The 17,475-nt window shown below is 48.7% G+C and overlaps 1 long non-coding RNA gene across 1 annotated transcript; it reads left to right on the forward strand.

Moving 5' to 3' along the window:
- Positions 1–3,318: 3,318 nt before the first annotated feature.
- LOC138302473 (uncharacterized) lies at positions 3,319–4,464 on the forward strand. Its single transcript, XR_011205400.1, has 3 exons — positions 3,319–3,333; positions 3,992–4,027; positions 4,373–4,464. It is a non-coding gene; the product is annotated as an uncharacterized lncRNA (long non-coding RNA).
- Positions 4,465–17,475: the final 13,011 nt, after the last annotated feature.

Genomic DNA, 17,475 nt, shown 5'->3' on the forward strand with positions numbered 1-17,475 from the left:
TCCTTTGAACATGCACTGGAAGTTTGTCTTTCACGGCAGCGCCCCCCAGCAATAGATGCTGATCTGTTGATGTTCTCGCTGAGGGTTCATTACCAGACATGCGCACTGAGGCTGCGTTTGCTACGTGAAGCTAATTATGAGTTACCCTTCCTGGAGGAAGTTGCCATCAACTCATCAATGGGCACTCCATGGGACGCCGCCTTGGTTGATACTGGGGCTATGGAACACACCTGCTCCTCGATTATTTTTGGCGCTGACTTTCCGGTTTTGTCATTTGCCGAAGTGGAGGATCTCCTGCTTTTCATGACTCGTGCTTGATTTGGAACTTTTCTAAATTGACATTTTCATTGAATTCGGTTAAAAACCACGTGCTCATGTTTTAAATTGCCAAGTAGTGTGCTTGTGTGTCCTTTTAACTTGTCAAAATTGAGTAGGGTTTTATATGTATATCTTATGTTGAGAAATTTCTGTTTTGGCTTGAACCACTTTCTACCGACAAGGGGAGGGTGTTGTGTAGCCATTTTAGTTATAGCTGCATGCACTTTAGTTTAATACATTAGGCCACTGTGCACCTTGACCTAGATATATTTTATTCAGCTTTGCATTGTTATTTTTACAATAACCATTTTTACGGTCTTGTTTAATTTTCTTCTATCTAACTGTTTTTGCTTAGTCCAGCACTGTGTTCTCAAATAACACATTTTTGATCACTCTGTGCTTCAGTCAAGGCTAAAGTCTGGTACATTGCCGGTAAATGTGGTAGAAGTTTAGCCTCCAACATTCGTAGAAAATACACATCCTTACGTAGGGACAATTTCTTAGAACATCAGCTGTGTTAATTATAAAAACACTCTCTAGTCCCATTACACGTCAACAGGGAGATTCCAGCCATGGAACCACAACTGTACGCCGAATGCTTCGCTGCAGATGCTAACGCAGATTACAGGCCTTTGCTCAGGTATGAGGGTTGATGTCCTCCTAGGGGAACCTGAAAAGCAGGATTAGAGTTTAACATACCGTGCTCGAAATATGATTAGATAGAAAATAGTCCATTGATTCTAGTGGCAGTATGATAGCATTATACTTATGCTTCACTCTCATCGTCACCATTTTAATACTGTTGTGTTGTGTCGTTCTGGTTATTGGAGCTCACGCTTTGCTATCTAAAATGCAGTTGTTTTATTAAACCAATCTTTAAAACTTATACTGCTGTTATTGTCATTTATATATGAGACCGAATTGTGAATGAGAGAACCGGATGCGACCTGAGTTGCCACGACTTCCCTGAGAAGTACGATATGTCATGCGCTCGGCTGCCTAATCATCTTTACCTTTCGGGCGAGGTGAGGCACTGCTAGTTAGCCGGAGCAAAACCCGGATTCGGAGCAACAGGTGTCACCCACCGTGGGTCAGACTCAGTCTCCCACACTGTGGACGATCTTGCTGCTCAAAATCCAGTAGTCTCATTAGAATAATGAGAGCCTACGCGACAGTGCCACCCTAGCGCTGACAGAATTTTTTTTTCAATTTGAAGAACAATTATGCCATCAGACTCGCGTTACATATATGGGCAGTACTTTTGCCCCGAGTTTGGTTTGTCTATTTGTATATACTTTTGAGCAACGTTTCATTCTCAACATAACAAATCCTTTTTGTGAGAACATTAGGGTTTGGCGAAGGTACATTGATGATATCCAAATCATCTGGCAGGGTGACACTCGACTGGTCCCTTCCTTAACTGATTGGATCAATAGTCTTGACCCTTTTCTGAAATGTACTTCTACTGTTTCCATGGAGAGCGTCTCTTTTTTAGACTTGACTATTTCTATCAACTGTGGCAAACTACAATCTTGTACCTACCACAAGAAGACTGATCAGAATAGCTTGCTCCTTAATGAAAGCTACCACCCGAAAGCCCTATGAGATAACTTGCCATTTGGTCAATTCTTAAGATTACGTCGGAATTGCAGTAATGTTTCTATATTTGAACAACAAGCGGATGACTTGTCGCAAAAACTATTTCAGAGACACTATCTGACCAGAATTATCAATGCAGCACGCAAACAAGCTCGTAATAACAACAGAGAAGTCTTACTCTCAGCAACTCTGAAAAATACTTCATCACGCCTTACTTGCATGTCAGCTTTTTCACCCGCTGCTAACTCTCTTAAAAAATTGATAAAAAAACATTGGTTGATTCCTACCAGTGGAGGAACCATGATACCTAAACCATTGTTTGCTTTCAAAAGAACATTCAACATAAAAAACTCAGTAGTACACACTAGACCATCATCAGTGAATAAGACCAGCGACCAAAATCAGTTGTGGTCCCTACCACCGGTTAAAGGACACTTTCCGTGTGGTAACTGTAATGTCTGTTCCCTCACTGAACGTACAAAAATGATTACATTAGAACCCATTGGCCTGTGGTATCTTAACAAACATACTAATTGCAACACATGGAATTGCATTCATATGATCCGTTGTCCATGTGGGTTACGCTACATAGCGATGACGACGAGACCAGTTAAGATTAGAGTTAACGAAAACAGAAGTAATATCAGATGTGGTCATCTTACGACAAAACTGAGCATCCACTACCTTGATGCCAAGCACACCCCTGATGATTTTTGGTGGATTGTTTTGGAAGTCGTGCAAGCACCTGCGAAAGCGCTTTTAGAAGTTGAACAACGTTGGGTGTTTAAGCTAGGTACACACATTCTGGGGCTTAATGACGATATACCCTGGTTGAGCATCGCAGGGGGATTCAGATGATTCCAATCCATTCAGGTTTCTCAATAACCAATTTTTAGATCATTTCTTTAACCTGGCTATAAGGTTATTACTTTCTTCCTTCATTGTACTCTCATTTATATTTGTTTGTCCTCCCTTGAGGTAACCTCTCAAGACAGTTGGATATTTATTTCTTTTAGTCTCTGGATTCTATTTTCAGGAATATCTATTTTTGTAACTTTTGCATATGGAACCATATTTGTGATTCTCCCGTCCTGTACGAGTATATCCTATGATTATTACAGCTAATTGGTAGTTGACCTTACCATTCCTTACTGAATACTGGTATTCATTCATTTGATTTTTTAGTCCTTTCTTTATTTTGATTCAGACCACCTGTGTCACAAACACACTTTGATGTAGTGTTCCCTGTTAAGTCCTTTCTTTACCGTCGCATCTACTCCACGTCATCGCTCCTCCCATTGACATTTTGCGATTGGACACCGAGTAAGAGTTTGTCCTTTATTTCCATGGTTACCGCGTCTTCACACTCTAAAGGTTCAGTGGCAGCCGGGAAACTCGCACCGAAGTTTCAGCTCTGTAAGTAGACTCGTCGTGTTGCTCTCCCCGCATGACTCTAGAACCTCGATCTTACAGTTAGATCGCGTGACAGATTTCCTTACACAAGAGACGGCCACTGTGTCTGGTCCTTTTCCGCTACGAAGTGTATCGTGATTTGGCCGTAGTGACTAGAAGTTTTGTTGACAGCAGTAACTCTGTTTAAGTTGCTTTGTTTTCGTTCCGGTCACTCCTTCATGATTTTACACCAATAGCTTAGCGATGCAATTTATATATTTTTTGTCCTCAACATTATACTGAGCAAAAGATTGTCATTATCGATACTACAGACCAATATGATTGAGATTAGCAGGATGTGTTAGATCCACTCCAGTTAGGGGGTTTGTTTGAATGGAAAGTCAAGTGTATTCTTGGGTATACATTTTCTTATTTTTCTAGGTAATATGACAAATTGTCAGGGTGCCCTCCTTAAAAGAGGCCGTGCCGCCAGATTGGGTGGTAAGCTCGTCGTCTCTATTTCTCTTTCTTTGCTTTTATCTTCCTTTTTATTCCATAAGAGTGCAACTATTATCTCAGTCTTCAATTTTGTGTGCTGTCATATTCATTGCCTCGTACAATACACAAAATATAATTTATAGTATTAGCAGTATATTATTATTGTTCTTTCCTTTGATTCCAGGTATGGGATACGTGCAGGGGCCCATTGAATAATTGAGTGAGTAGAGCCTCACTACTAAATACCTGTACTAAAACATTATTATCATTGAATAGTTTGTCTGTTTTGATTAGAGAAGACTTTTTTGCAGTCCTGAAGAAGCGCCAAGAGATCTGTTAAGACATGAGTATACGCGAAACACATTGACTTATATAGTGGTATCAGAAACAGTATTCTTAACTACATTTTGCAAGAGCAAAGGGTCATTATTCCCCTTAGACTCACTTTGTTGTTTTTAACCTTGACCAACGTTCTCTGTCACTAAGTAAAGGAAGTTCCTGAGGGAAGTTGAGTCAATTTTATTTTCATCTTTTTTCTCTCCACTGTTTCGTCTGTTCTGCACAGAAGTTTGGCTTAGTGACCCCATTGAGGGTCCCGTCAGACATTGCAGCACCAGTCTGGCGTGGAGCAAGCCTGATGATGAGACCTGAGGGCCCTTGTTTCTGAGGTAATTACATTCGAGATACCTTTGGAATCTACATATTTGTTTTTGGAATAGTGTCGTTTTTTGACAATCACAGTAGAATGCAGAACTGGGCTAGCTGGGACAAAGTTGTATTATGTTCTCAGTTTAGGTGAGACTTAAGCGGCTGGCAAGAGCATTCTCTAGTGAGTGTCAAAGGCGTGTTGCTAAGGTGTAAGACTCCTGCAAAAACGATTATTTCCATGCTGTTTTTTTCAGTTAGTTGTGTCAGCTTAATACTTTCAGAAGTGCAATAATAAGGTCCGCAGGCTCAATGCAGGGAACTGCAGACCCTACATTCCAATAAGGTTTTGACCTCTGGCAACCATTTTGAACTGCTGCTTATTTAAACCACACCTACAAAGCCTCCTGTGCTTTGTACAGAGACACTAAGGCCCTCATTATGAACATGGCGGTAAACACCGTTGGCTGCCGTGGCGACGGTGAACAGAAGACCGCCATTGGCGGTGAACAGAAACCCACCATATAATGATACCAAAAACAGAAACCGCCAAAAATTCTGCTACCATCAGCAGCCACTGCCAGGGCCCTTGTCGGCAGAAACCCACCCAACCACCGCCAAGCAGACAAATCCCCCGCCCTCCGAATAATAATGCACAAATCACCGCAGCGGATAGTGGATGTCGAACGACCACTGGCGGTACGGACCGCCACGGCCAGCAATGGGACCCAACAGCAAGAAATGCACACATTGGCAACTTTGAAACCCACACACCTGACACACATCCACAACACTATAAAACACTCACATACACACCCCACAATCCTTTGCATCGCCAATAAAACAACTGAAACTGACAACACAACACGCAGACTCTGAACGCAACATCACACAAGTCACACACCCAACCACACAACACCACCCTCACCAATATCCACACAACAGACCACCCACAACACACACCATGGCACCCCCTAAGCACCCACGCTTCACAGATAGGGAGCTAAGAACAATGGCTCAAGGTCCAGCCACAAATTTTCGGGGCAAGGTCCAGCACACACCTATCGCCAGGAAGATGGAGTTATGGCAGACAATAGTAAACAAGATCAACACAGTGGGAAACCATCCACAGACGCGGGACGACATCCGCAAGAGATGGAACGACCTGCGCTGGAAGGTGAGGTCCATGGCATCCAGGCACAACATTGCGGTCCAGAAGACTGGGGGAGGACCCCCACCTACACCACCCGACTACACCCAATGGGAGGAAAATGTACTGGCCATCCTGCACCCTCAGGGCCTCACTGGACTCACTGGAGGAATGGGCTTGGGTAAATCATCTACAATTACACCATATCCACCACACTTGTAATGCATGCACCACCCCACCCCTCCAACTACCACCAGCACCCCTACCCTACCCAGGCCACAATTGCTACATCCAGTCACCCTGCATGCCCACAAACCCACCAACAGGCCCACATCCCACTCCCTGTGCACAGCTACCTACCCCTGCAAGGAATCACAATGACACTACACCACCCACAATGCACCTCCACATCCAATGCAAAATGCAATGGCAATCCCACAATAGGTCCCTACATGGCCCAAAAGGGGAATAAACTACACAAAATAGGGCAGAGCTGTGCATCCTCATCCGATTTAGTAAATATAACATACATTTCCATTCCCCCCCCACAGGCACCACCACCCATGCCACCCTGACGGAAAGGCTAAGGAGTGCCATGGCCCCACATGTAGACAGAGGCACCACTCAGGACACTGGTGAGGGAAGTGCGGACAGTGAGGAATACCCTGTCCTGTCACACAGTCCTGGACTGTCACCCTCCAGCAGCCCCACCCAGGATAACACTGACCCGCCTACCACCAACATCACCTCTGGCCAAACAACCCCACACCAGTGTAACCAGGCCACAGACTGGCGGGACACAAGTACAGAGGCCAGAGTCTCCACCTACTAACAGGCAGGATGACGATGGTCCCAGTACAAGTGGTACTGCCAGACCGGTGCCTGGGACACAGGCACAAGGGGCTATGCCCAGTGAGAGGGTATCAGTGGCCCGTGGGAGGCCAAAGGATGGATGCTGCAGCCCAGGAGGTGAACTCTGAGGTCCTGGGAGCACACCACCATACCCAGAACAGGATTGGCCAGATCCTGCCCACCCTGGAGCAGAGTCAAAGGTTGCAGATAGCCCAACATCAAGAGACCATGGAGCAGTGGAAACAACTCAATGCCACCATGGCCACCATAGCAGGGGTGCTGCAGCACCACCACCAAACTCAGCCTGAGCCCTCCACAAACCAGGAAGCCCCTGCCACTGACCAGGACACATACCAGCCGTCTACATCAGCAGCAGCAACTGGACTGGTAGCACTGGCAAAGGACATACAGGAGTCCAGCACCCCTACCCATGCAGCCCAGCACCAGACCCTCAAACGGTCCCTCAGACCCAGATATAGCACAGGAACACCTGCCAAGACCAAGGCCCCCACCAAAAAGTGACTCTGACATGGGCTGACTCCCAAGTGTGCCACTGTGCCACCATTCTCACCCACCAACAGCAACATAACAACTTGCAAGGGACAGATGGACCTATACCCACTGCCACTAATCGTCCACCATGTACCTACAATAGACATCCACCATTAGCCCACTCCCTATCTCTGTAAAGCGCATCAATGCATTAATGACACCGAATAAAACACATGTACACCAAATCTTATGTCCCCTGTCATATTGATGAATCAATTGTAAATATGAATGCTTTTGCCAGTCAATTCCATAAACAGACCTTTATTGCAGGAATGGCACCCCACGCACAACACTGTGTGGAGTAAACAGAAATGTACACAATGTTTGTTTTCATGGCACATGCCACCTCAATATTCAGGTAACACTGTCAATTACTACAGACCCCACATCCCAATAGTGAATAAGTCAGACAGATATTATGCATTGCACACAACATCAATCATCAGTGAACAGTACCTCATAATCACTAAAAGTATAGTTGGATCAGCTGGTTCCTGGAGTGGACGCATTCCCCTGTTCATCCTCACCATCACTGTCATCCCCTCTCAAATGATGCAGGTCTGGATATACAGCACCCTCCTCCTCCAGTAGGGGAATAGCTTTCCTCACAGCCACCTTGTGCAGCATGCAGCATGCCACCACTATTCTACACACCTTCTCACGGCCATAGCACAGGGACCCCCCAGAGAGATGGAGGCAACGGAATCTAGCCTTCAGGAGACTATAGTACGCTCTATCACCCTCCTAATACGTCCTTGGGCCTCATTTAATTCCTCTCTGCATCTGTCCTAGGATTTCTTACAGGTGCATGTTTGGATAGCCAGAATCACCAGCAAAAGTGTTAGAAACAGGACTGTAACTGACTGCCATTACTTGGAGATAGCCTGGCTGTTAGTTACGTACAGAACCAGTGTCATATGCACTCACCTATGAGCCATTCTCTGTCCCCTTGTAGTTGATCCATCATATGTAGTACACTGCTGTTCCTCAGGACAAATGAATCATGGACTGATCCTGGAAACATGGCATTCACATGTGATATGTACTGGTCTGCAGTACACACCAATTGTATGTTCACTGAGTTGAAGTTCTTCCTGTTTCTGTACACCTGTTCATTTACTCTTTGTGGGATGAGAGCTAGGTGGGTGCCATCTATGGCACCTAGCACATGGAGAATGTTAGCAAAGGCATAAAATTCATTCAGACTTGATGGCAGAGAGATCAGCCCTTTGGGGAAACTTCACATATGTCTGCAGGTGTAGTACAAATGCATCCAGGAATTTTGGACAGGAGGAGGCTAAACATTGGCTGTGAGAACCCCGTACCCATGCCCACTGTCACCTGAAATGAGCCTGTGGACAGGAAATGGAGTACAGAGAGCACTTGCACCTCAGTAGGGATGGCTTGCTGATTCCGATTAGCTGGTCTCAGTACTGGATCCAGTAATGCACATAGCTCATGGATTGTAGCACGATTGAGTCTGTAGTTGATAATGATGTGCCATTCCAACATGGTCTCCAAATCAACAAGAGGTCTGTACACAGATGGGGCCCTCCCTCGTGGCCCCACATGGGTCTGTACCTATGGCGAGTGGAGAACACATGTGAGGGACACACATACATATGCACAACATGTTGTGTATGAATAACTGCTGTACAATATGTAGGTTACACACAAGAAATGTATGATGTACAACTGTAGTGACATGTATGAAGTGAGACTGTACTGTTGTGGGGAGAAAGGAGTCATGTGTGCATGCGACTAAGGACTGGGGTCCATAGGGCCTGCATGGGGCCCATGACCAGGAAATTTCTGAGTCGTGCTAGTAAAACGGCAACCCCCTGCCATCTAGATATGTAGCAGTGGAAGTGACCTCATTCCGCTGGCAGTTGTTGTTATGGCGTAAGGCGGTGTTCACCGCCGTGCACCCATTCATTGGTTAACATGGTTGTCAATGGGGAATCTGGGCCTATCATGATCGCCGCCAGCGGTGACGGTGCACACCGCCGCTGAGCTTACGCCATGTCGTCACCCCAGGTTCACTTGACTCCCGGATTCCATGCATGGAAGTACTCCACTGAGTGTGCTGCTGTGTCCTGACTCTGGTAACTCAAATGGCACGAGTCACAGGGGAAAGGGCCTCGGCCTTAACCATGGAGGAGCTGGAGAAAATGGTGGACGGGGTCCTACCCCTATATGCCAAGTTATATGGGCGACCAGAGGAGCAGGTGAGTAGGCGGATGACAAGCATGGAAGTGTGTGATGGTGGTGAATGCCTGTATGCATGTGTTGTCAGTATGTACCTGCACAGGCGTAGAATGTGTGTCACGTACCGTGAGTGAGGTGGTGAAATTATGTTGTGAAGTGTCCGTCATATAGGGGCCGTATAGTCAGTGGGATCACATAGCCATTTTCTGAACTGTTTTTCTTTTCTGTTTGTCCCCTACAGGTCAGCGCCCATCAGAAGAGGGCACTCTGGCTGGCCATCGCCAGGGAGGTGCGAACCCTGGGGTCTGCAACCGGCAGAGCACCCACTACAGGAAGCAGTGGGAGGACCTGCGGTGCTGGGCCAGGAAGACCTGCGAGACCCAGCTAGGGAAGTCCTCCCAACGAGGAAGGGGTGCCCGTCGGGCCCTGACCCCGCTAATGCGCTGCTTTCTGGCAGTGGCATATCCAGGCTTGGATGGGCGCTTGAAGGCTGCACGGCACCCACAAGGGGGTGAGTACCATTACCATATCATGGCTCTTTGATGGATATCTGAGGGTGCTGTAGTATGTATGCTCTCTGGTGCCAGGTACTCTGGCAGGTGTTTTACAGCGATCCGGCCCCCATGGGCACTGAGATGATTAGGGGCAGGTCTGCAGTTCATCAGGTCCTTGTGTCATGTGGGAGAAGAGTTATGCGCTAGGGTTGTGGCCACTAGTCAGGGGCATAGGCATGACTAGAGCTGTAGGTGCTGCATGTTGGTGTATAAGCTGGGTGGGAGTATGAGTGAACCAAATTTGTACATCCATTCAGGCATTTACCAATATCTCTCATGTTTTGTCTCCCCACCCCTGTACTCTTGTGTTGTCTGTGTACATCAGCATCATCTGGCTAGGGAGCAGTGGCACCAGCGAGTGGAGCTGCAGCGGCCCACGGTTCAGCGGTCCAAGTATTCAGAGTCTACCAACGCCAAGGGGGCCAGTAGGTTGGAGGGCGAGGGGAGTACCATGGGGGAGGCCACTACCACTGGCGGTAGTGACTCTGATACCTCCTCTGATGGGAGCTCTCTGGTGGTGGCGGACCCTAGTGGACCCAGCCATTCTTTGTCATCTTCCGCCACCCCCCCACCATCACTGCCCTCCCAGTTGCTCCCCATCCAGTTGCCCGTGGCTGCTCACCCAGAAGGGTGGGCGTTTCCTTCGCCCCAGGCACCTCATCCCCTTCCCCAGTCAGCCCTTCTGCCCTCACGGAGGAGGCTATTTACCTCCTGAGGACCATCTCTGTAGGGCAGACAACCATCGTGAATGCCATCCAAGGGTTAGCATCCCAGATGCAGCAGTGCAATGCATACCTGGAAGGCATTCACGGTGCCATATCTGGCCTACAGAGATCTTTTCAGGCTCTGGCCTCCTCTTTGATAACAGCCAGTGTCCCTGGCCTTCGGCCCCCCTCCAACCACCTCTACCCCTTCCATCATCCCACTCCCTTCACTCATCCCAAGCACACGTTCAGACAGCCATGCACACACCTCAACACACAAAAAACATACACAGAAACACAAGCACCACACTTCCCACCACAGGCATACACACAGCCAACATACAAAGGCACACACCACAACATCCACTTTCCCCACTGTGTCCACCTCTCCCGCCTCCCTGTCTGTCACCTCAACATGCACACTCACAAGCACTGCACCCTCATTCACTGTTGCTAACCCCATTCTTGCAGTCACCACAACATCAGACATCCAGTCATGCACCCCAGACACCACACCTGCACTCAACACAGCGACTTTGACTGACACTTGTAGCACATTCACCAGACCTGCAGACACCCAGGCAACAACCATGTATACTGGGAGCCTGTCTTGTCCCACTGCGCCCATCCCCCCTCCTTCCAAAACACTCAAACGTTCCCAGACACCCACCCAACACACATCCACCACTCATCAGCCATACTGTACAGGCACCTGCATCCACGTCCAGCACACCCACACCTGTTACACACACTCCCTCTACTTCCACTCCCACACCTTCCTCCATGTCCACCCCAACTGCCCCTAAAAAACTTTTCCTGTCTGGTGTTGACCTTTTCGGAACCACTGGCCCACCCCGTCTCATCCCTAAAAGTGTCCACCTCCTTGCCCTGTCCACTCTTTCCACGTCTAAGTCCACCCCAGTCCGCCCTTCCCATTCCCATGACCCTTCCCCAGTGAGCAAGAAGCCCTGTGCTGGCCCAGGTCCATCTGCCACCCCCCGGTCCAAGCCCGCTCCCCCACCTTCCAAGAGCAAATCCAAACCCCCACCACCTCCCAAACGTAAACCCAAGCCCCCTCCTCACAGACGTAAGTCCCCACCCCCGCAACTGCCTGCCCCTGTTCCATGAGGTGCCTGGCTGCTCCCTTTATGGTGGAGTACCATGTGCACAAGTGGGAGTCAAGTTCGGGCCATTTGGGCACTTCAGCCTTTTTATGTTGGACTGGCCAATGGTGTTATTTGGACATTGAATTTTCTACGATTATTAAAGTTTGTGTGCCCAGTGTTCATTGTGTGCACAATCTGGAGACGTGGTTCATCGTTTCATTGTGGGGGGGGTGATGTGCACGTGTGTACTTTGGGCAGGTTGTATTGGCCTTGTGTCGGATAAGTACCTCTTGTTCTGGTGTGTATGGCTTGTGATGGTTTGAGGGGTTGGAAGTGTGTTGCAGGGTGGGTGGGGTGGGTGTGTGTGTAACTGTGCCCTTTCTTCCCTTGTTTAGTAGGTTGCGGTACTTACCGTTGTATTCTTCATTGGCAGTCACGGTCGTAGAGGTATATGGCAAGGAGCAGCACTGGCATGATTTCCAATTCTCTCTCCATGTCTGCTTCGGCATGTAGTGTGTGCCTACGGTGAGTGTTTCGTCTTATTTGGTTCGTTTCCGCCAGGCTTTGCGTGACGGTGGTTCTGACGGCAGTCTTGTGCTTCATTATTTGTTGGGCGGGTGTGGGCTTTCTGTCGGCCTGTGGGTGGCCTCTTCCGTCGATGTCGGCACTCCTCTCTTGGCGGTGAGTGGTCTTCACGCTGGCTGTTTTTCATGTGCTTCATTATTTGGCGGTCCGGTCTTTCCCGTCATAATGACCACCTAAGGGCCTAATCAAGAGCCTGGAAGATGGTAAAGCCCGTCTGCCAAACTCCCGACAGGGTGGCCCCCGCCATCATAGCGACCACCCCGCTGGAATTATTAAGAGTTTCTCGCTAGTGGGTGCTGGTGGGAGCCAGCATCTTTCCTTTGCTCTCACCTGGCATTTTCTACTGCTCCTGCCGGGCAGGAGCACAATGGAGTCCCCTGCCTGGGAGAGTGCAGGCAGGTTATGCCTGCACTCTTCTGCGCAGGAAACCACAGTGTCCTGAGGTGGGATCCCTGGAACACTGTACAGTATCACACCCCAGGGATTGGGGTCCCAGGTGTTATACCCGCAAGGGGAGGCACCACGCAGCCCTCCCCTGTTTTTTTGTAAATATCTGGTCAAGGGGGATGGGGTCCCTAGAGCCCAATAGAAGCTCAGGGCAGGTAGGCACATGCCCCTCTCTTCTCTATCTTGTATTCGCCCCCGTGATAAGGTCCTCGGAGCCCAATGGAGGCCCAGGGGATAGGGTCCTTGAAGACCCCAAATAATAAATTAGGACGGCCACACAGGAGGTCCAATACTTTCATGGAAAAAAGAATGCCAGAAGACACTAGTCTGTTTTTTAATGCTGCAATCCTTTTGGTCTTTTTGTGTTGGGTGGGGGGGGCAGGGCACTGCTAACCTACCCCCTGTAATGGCTGCCTACAGCATGTTTTTCTTATATTGCTGGCAGCCAATTTGTTGCTGAGCGGATTTACACCAGATCACAAAAAGCATGCTTTCTGGACCAAGTTCTAGCTTCCGGCCAAATTTGTTGTAATTCTATTCAGCAGCTTTTGGAAATTTGGTTTTGGGCTCTCCTCCCTTTTTTAGCAGACTCGCTTCATGGATCACCCCGAAACCTTCCGGGAAGTTGCTGAGGTGGATTTTTTTGGGAAGGTTTGTGAGATTTGTCGAACAGCGCTGAAGTTATTAGCAAACCAAAAAAATGCTCTTTCTAAGGAAACGCAGACCTAATTTAACTACTAACTAGTGTATATTTTTTTCTCACATGCAATCTTTATAGTTTCCAAAGTAAAGATGCTGGCACTTGAAGGGTTGCAAACACAGTGTTCCACAAGATGCATTGTGGCACGGGCAGTGGACAGCACTCTTGCAATGTCCATCTGCTTTGCAGACAGTGAATATTGCTAGGGTGCTGGTGCACGCTGCGCACTACAGCATTGCAGCCAGCTCTATTACGAGTCGGAGACAATGCTGTAGGCTGTTTCCCGCTGGGCAAGTGGGCAAAAACTCCTAATAGGCCCGGAGGGGAGGCAGCCACAATGGCGGCAACCTCCCAGTCGTGATTTCAGCGGACGGGCTTTTCCGTCTGCCGAAATCGTACTATGACCCAAAGCATGTAAAACATTCAATTATCACAAAACAGTAATAAAATAAAACACAGCAAACAGTTTAAAAATCTCAAACCAACTTATAACAATAGGAAATATTTTTATCTTTAATCTGACAGCTAAACAAATAAAATTGGATATGGGTAACCAGAGATATGAATTTTGAAAGAATTAGGCCCTCATTATGACACTGGCGGTAAATCCCACTTACCGCCATGCCGACTTCAGCCAACATAACGGCGCCGTGGTGGTTAACCGCCAAGCATATTATGACACCCAGATACCAATCCGTCACTGTACAGCCACACACACAAGTCCGACAGCACAAAGGTCAGTGATAAACTGGCAGTATCCAAACCCACACCGTTACGTCAACAGAACTACGCCCGCAACATTACGACCCATGAATCACATCTGCGGACATTCAATGGCGGTAAACCATTGGCGGCACATACCGCCGCGCCCAAAATACACATACTCAAACAAAACTACACCACATTGGACAATTCAAACTACACACATCTGCCACCCTTGCACACACCACACCCACACCACTATAAAACACACACCCACAATACACTCATCCTTTTACAACTAGAAAGAATAGCCACCAGAGAGACATACAGCAAGAGCACCCACACAACCAGAGCCACATAACATCATCACCTATACACCATCCACGCACCTTACATCACAAACCCCAACACATCACCCCACACACCCTCACCCACACCACTCACACTACATCCATGGCACCACAACAACACCACAGGTTCTCAGAGGAGGAGCTAAGGGTCATGGTGGAGGAAATCATCCAAGTAGAGCCACAGCTATTTGGATCACAGGTGCAGCAGACATCCATTGCTAAGAAGGTGGAGCTATGGCGGAGAATCGTGGACAGGGTGAACGCCGTGGGATAGCACCCCAGAACAAGGGATGACATCTGGAAGAGGTGGAACGACCTATGGGGGGAAGGTGTGTTCCATGGCAGCAAGACACCAACTAGCTGTACAGAGGACTGGCGGTGGATCCCCACCTCCTCCCCCACAACTAACAACATGGGAGGAGCAAGTCTTGGCAATCATGCTTCCTGAGGGCCTGGCAGGAGTAGGAGGAGGACTGGACTCTGGTAAGTCAAATTTCTATTACTATCACGCCCCGACCTGCATGCCATCACAAACACCCACCCTCACTCCCATCACTTCACCACCTTCCACATACCCCACCATCACAACCCACTCAACCCAATACCAAGCCCTGCATGCAACACCAATGCATGGACACCCCTCACAGACCTGCATGGACACCTATCACCACTGCATGCACACTGAAGAGAATCACCTAGCCCACCAAATAGCAACTCACACAAAGGCAAAACTGCCAGGGCAGCAACAACCATAGAGGGCAACACACCCATGCACAATATGCAGAAACACGCAGAAACAATAACACTGCATTCACATCCCCACAGGTACCCCAGCCAATGTCACTGGTGAAGAGGTGCCAGCAACATCCAGTCCCCCACAGTGAGGACAGCAGCTCTGCTCGCCTGGATCTGGATGACCAACCTGGCCCATCAGGGATCTCCGGACAGTCGGTTACCTAGGCACAGTCACACACCACCACAGAGCCTCCCCCCTCAGGAAACACCACCACAGCACCCACCCAGTTGGCCCATACCTCTGTCCCCAGGACACGTCAATCAGCAGTGTGTTCACCTCTGCAGGGACCCCAGGCCACCCCACAAACAGAGGACGCTCAGGGAGCTGGGGTCAGTGGCAGTGGGCACATGGTTCAGGTGACAGAGGCACAGAACAGGGAAGCTGGGAGGACTGCTGTGCGATAGGGGGAGGACAGGCCCAGGGAACCCACTCTCCAGGAGGCACTCACTGCCATCCTGGGAGCATACCAACATTCCCAGGAGACGCTGGGCCAGATACTAGACAAGTTGCAGGAGAACATGTGGCTGCAGGAGGGACAGTACCTGGGGATCAGGGAGGACTTGAAGGACATCAACACCACCCTGGTCTCCATTGCAGGGGTGCTGGCAGACATGTCCAACAGTATGAGGGAAGCGGTGGCACACCACTGGGCTCCTGACACTAGCCAAACCGATGAACATCCCTCCACCTCTGCTGTCGCTAGTGGACAGGAGGCCCCGCCACAGGACCAACAGGCCACCGGCAGCCCTCTCCCCTGCAGAAGGAGAACCACCCCGCAAACGTTCCCTGTTATCCAGGCAGAAGCCACAGACTATTGCCAAGACCCCCGCCAGGAAATAAGACTCTCCTGATTGTCACCTTTGTGTCCCACTCTGTCACACTGTCCACCTTGAACTGCCATTGCTCCCCTTCCTATGCCCCCTTGGACAATGCACCTGTGATACAAATCGACTGGACTCTATCCTGGACTTTCCTCCATCATCAACCCAGCCCATTATACTACCCCCTCTACTTCTTAGCACTTAAATAAATACCCTTCGAAAAAATACAAGTATGGAGTATGTCAAATGATTTTAGTATGTATTTGTTTAACAAGGTTTAAACATTGCAATTGAACTGTACAGTAATGTATACATAGGAAATACCTGTAGTTGGCTGCAGTCAACACACCAGGAGCGATAGTGGGGCACAAATATCTGCAAATAGAGATGCCAAAGGGAACAGTGAGTGGCCATAGAAGTGGGAAAAACAGCCTGCCAGTGACAATGTCAAAAACAAAACTGTCAATAAATGTGAATTTACACTGTCTTACCTGTGTGTCATTGGAAGTATTGACAAATTATTGCACTTCTGTTGTCCTCATCCTCAGCCTCCTCATCTTCACTGTCCACAGGGTCCACTGCTGCCACACGGCCATCTCCAGCCTCCTTCTCCTGCAGGAAAGACACCTGGTGACACAAGGCAAGGTTGTGCATGCCACAGTGATCTGGCAGACCTTCTTGGGTGAGTAGCACAGGGATCCACCTGTTAGATGGAGGCAATGAAACCTGGCCTTCAGGAGGCCAAAGGTCCTCTCTATAATTCTTCTTGTTCGCCCACGTGCCTTATTGTAATGTTCCTCTGCCCTTGTCCTGGGATTCCTCACAGGGGTCAGTAGCCATGAGAGGTTGGGGTAACCAGAGTCACCTGCAAATATCGAGGGACAACCGTTAGCCACACACTATCCTGTATGGCCCACACCATACCCATACACCAACATGCACTGGGTGAGAACCAGGGCTCACCTATTAGCCACACCCTATGCCTCTGGAGTTGAGCCATCACATTTGGGATGCTGCTATTCCTCAGGATAAAGGCATCATGCACAGACCCAGGATATTTTGCATTGACACGGGAGATGTACTGGTCCGCCAGGCACACCATCTGTACATTCATGGAGTGAAAGCTTTTTCGATTTCTGAACACCTGTTCTTTTCGCTGGGGGGGTACAAATGCAATATGTGTTCCATCAATTGCCCCAATAATGTTGGGGATATGTCCCATTGCATAGAAATCAGCTTTCACTGTGGCCAAATCCTCCACCTGGGGGAAAACGATGTAGCTGCATATGTGTTTAATCAGGGCAGACGACACTCTGGTCAGCACTATTGAGAACATTGGCGGAGACATTCCTGCTGCCAAGCCCACTGTCACTGTCACGGATGGAGCCAGTTGCCAGGAAATGGAGCACTGATAGCACTTGCACAAGAGGGGGGATTCCGGTGGGGTGACGGATAGAAGAGATTAGGTCAGGCTCCAATTGGGCACACAGCTCTGT

The sequence above is a fragment of the Pleurodeles waltl genome, chromosome 1_1 (genome assembly GCF_031143425.1).
Source record: "Pleurodeles waltl isolate 20211129_DDA chromosome 1_1, aPleWal1.hap1.20221129, whole genome shotgun sequence".
In the NCBI taxonomy this organism is placed as follows: Eukaryota; Metazoa; Chordata; class Amphibia; order Caudata; family Salamandridae; genus Pleurodeles; species Pleurodeles waltl.